Below are 3,888 nucleotides of genomic sequence, written 5' to 3' on the forward strand. Positions count from 1 at the left end.
GCCTGGAAGCCTCACAAGCCATTTATGGAGCAGGTTGTTGATGAGCACTATAGCTAAAACTAGCAACACTACTGTCCTCAGTGGCAGGTGGAGGGTTATGTAGTCAACAGGGAAAGCTAGTTCTCAAAAGAACCCTATCCACTGAGGTGAAGGGCTTGGAGACTTGCTGGCTGAGAGATAATGATGCCACTGTCCAAGACAAAAAAGAAAGAAAGAAAGAAAGAAAGAAAGAAAGAAAGAAAGAAAGAAAGAAAGAAAGAAAGAAACGTGTGGTACTCTGAAGGAGCTGCATGGAGCTCAGGGTTGTCTGGAAACCTGAGAGATGGGAGAATGGTGAGAGAGGAGAATGGTGTTGGAGTTCTGTGTTGCAACCCTGCAGAGCCCAGGAATTTTCCTTGGACATCCTCTTGCAGGCAACAGGAAATTGAGAAAGAATCTAGGATTGGATGATAGGAGCAGATGTGCAGGGTCTTTTAAATATATATTTAATATATTTAATAATTATATTTTTATAAATAAATTATTTATGATAAGTAATTTAAATTTAAATGTGTGGATAATTTATAAATAAATATAAATTATAATCTCATAAATAAATATTTATAAATAATTATAGATCTTGTTTTATTATTTACTTCTCTGTGTGTTTATCTGTGCAGATCAGAAGCACATTGGATACCCTGGAGCTGAAGTTACATGTGGTTGTGAGCCATGGGACACAGGTGCTGGGAACCAAGCAGCAAATATCTGCAAGAGCAGAAGCACTATAAACCACCAAGCCTCATCTCCAGCCCCATGTTGCACACTTTATAGGAACTGAAATTCCGCACAAAGAAGTACAGAGCAAGAACCATGAGGTGAATTAAGAACTTACTTCAATCAGCAGGAAAAGAATAAGGTTGTTTCAAACCAAAGTGGTGGTGCAAGGTGGGAGAAAGTTTATGGATTGTAGAGCATTTGGGATGAGGAAACAACGAGTTAGGGGGTGAACAACAAGATTATGCCCAGTAGTAAGCAGGAAAACAATAGGGAAAAGTGGAAAACCCATTTAGTATTCACGTATGGGATTTGGAGCTGTGTAGAAAAACAAAACAGCCCAAACTAGTTCCCCCAAATATGCATTCACAGAACAGATTGGGCTTTGTACCCCCAAAATGTGTGGGATTGTTTGTTTCTAAAAGCAAGGGATGTTAGCTTGGGATCTTCTGATTTAATTAGCTGACCAGAAGAAAGCTTGGATCCTCCAAGTTTAGGGCTCAAGACCCTAGATTGCCCTTTGCCATTCAGACTTCCAATCTCAAGGCCCAGACAGTGACATGAACTCTTTACTGACTAGCTATTAGGATACTGGTCTCCTTAGGTCTGAGGGCCTCATGAAAAATAGAAAACATGTCTTAGCCTTCTTGGTTTGTTATAAAGGATACTACAAATGATGCAGATAAAGAGATTGGTATGTGGCATTGTCCCTGGAGGGATGACAGCAAATGTCTACTCACCCAAGATAGGAAACCAATGGCATACCAAAATAAAGATACCACCATAGTCCACCCTGATGAACAAATGAGCTTTACTGTGGTTTCTTACAGAAGTATGAGTGAGGGATTATTTACAAAAGCATAAATGACTCGAAGACAGCTGTATCACCAAAATCTACTCCATCATGGGTCCCGGCTCATTATCTATTAAACCTAGAATCCTGGAGCTCACTGCACAACTTGCAGACAACTCAATAGGTTAAAGAATATGTCTTCCAGGTAGTTGGACTGGTCTTTGCTTCTTTAGTCCTTGGCTAGTCTCTGCTTCTTTCCAACTGATCTCCTGATCTGAGCCTCTTTTAGGCAGCTCTGTTTGTCTAATAGTATCTCTCAGGAGTCCTGATTGCATACGCTTGGGGAGGGAGGGGTTTGATATATCTGATCAGTTTCAGCAACTTCCTGAAGCCTTTGAGTTGTTTATTTCATGAGCTTAAGGAGCAGCACTGCGGAATGAAGTTTTACCTCCCTTTACAACATTCTACATCTTAAGCTTCTCTCCAAAGATGGTATGATGGTTAACATTACATTTAAACTTTACACTTACTATGCTTGAGAGACCAAACAACAAAAAAATGCCTCTAACATGGAAGCCCCTAGCTTGTATAGGCTATGCCTACACATAGACAGAATACATGGAATCTCTAGTTTTTCACTATATAAGCCTTGGGCTGACCAGGCTCAGGAATACCTTCTAGTACTCCTCATACAGCCTTATCTTTCTCTGGGTGGCTAATCCCATGCAGATAGTGAGCCCTGAAAACAATGTGAAGAAAGGAGACTCTGAAGCTCCATAAGTAATACAACCAGAATATACCCCAAGACCTTCCCTTCAGTGCTGGATTCCAGGGCAGAACTCCAAAATGGGGAACAATAGACATTCCTACACCAACACAGCCAGCCCTTGCTCTCCTGCCATTTCTGGACTACACACAGATGTACACACACACACACCACACACACACACACACACACACACACACTATATTATATATATATATATATATATATATATATATATATATATATATTCAAGCAAAGCTTCTCCTCTGAGACATACAGCAGCTCTGTTGTGATTCCCTACATATTTTCCACTTAGTTTCCTGTTCCCTCTCTTAGAAACTGCAAAGTCCCTGCCGCAAACATCAGATCAGGAACAGAGAGTTTAGAATGATGCCCTTTAACCTAAGCAGCCTTTCCTCCCTTCTGCAGATGCTCAAGGATCCCTTCCCAGCCAGTATGTTCTCCCACCCTAGAGACCATATTCACATTTTGGTTTTATTCTGATTCCAATAAGGTGAAAAGATGTTTCTGGGAGCTCCCTACTAATAATGTTGAATCACCAGGGCCCTCCTCACTCCTGGCCAGCCCAGAGCTGGCCAGAGAATGCCCATGCAGATGGATCTCAAGTCCTCAAATGAATTGCTGCAGGGAAATCAGATTAATCATGCTGCTTGGCTGCCGGCTACAACAGCAGAGCCCACAAGAGCCAGCTGGCCAATTTGGCTGGACTAGATCACTGATCGTCCTCTCAGCTACTTGTACCCTCATCCCATGCCTTCTTTTCTGCATCTCTCTCAACTCAAGCCTAAAATTTCTGTTGAGAAGAGGCCCTGTTCCCTTCTCCTTCAAGTGCAGGTGACATTCATGAACCTACAGCACAAGCCTCTGCAATGCCTGGTATCCCCAGAGAAAGTCATCTTTATATGACCAGTCAGCCATGGCAATGCACAGAAACCATCCTGAAAGGAATTCCCTACTGGGTGTCACTAGGTAGACCCAGGAGAGTTTCTGCTTCTTTGAGATGCACTGTGAGTTTCTTTTCCAGTAGATAGGAGAATGGAGAAGGCTTCTTTCTACAAGACAGAGCACAAATGGCCTCTGTAAAGAGAACCAGAGACAAGACAATGGAGACTGTTCCTGTTCACATCCAACAACATAGGCAAATACAAGCTACTCCTCAGCAGATGCCGCAGTTTTCAACAGACTCTAAACACTAAAGCTCAAGCTACACAGAGAATTTCTGCATCACTCTGTCTTTACACAACACAAATTGAAAATGGTCTGAAATGAGATTAAATGGCAGTTTGGTTACACTTTAATCACTGCAGGCAGATCAAGATGCCACTGTGATTATGACAATGGAATCTATATTTATTGTCTTGTGGGGATTTGCATCAGAGATGTAGTAATCTTTCCACAGTCACCCATTTATTCATAAAGATGTAACAAGGCATTGCAACTGCTGGTGAATCATTTAGTGTAACTTTCTCCAGTCTGGCAGAGCCAGGAAACAAGCTTGTCCACTCAGCAGGCACTTTGTCATCCAACTCTAGTCTGTAGAACCACGAAGTTA

Source organism: Cricetulus griseus, chromosome 4 (genome assembly GCF_003668045.3).
Source record: "Cricetulus griseus strain 17A/GY chromosome 4, alternate assembly CriGri-PICRH-1.0, whole genome shotgun sequence".
Taxonomy (NCBI): Eukaryota; Metazoa; Chordata; class Mammalia; order Rodentia; family Cricetidae; genus Cricetulus; species Cricetulus griseus.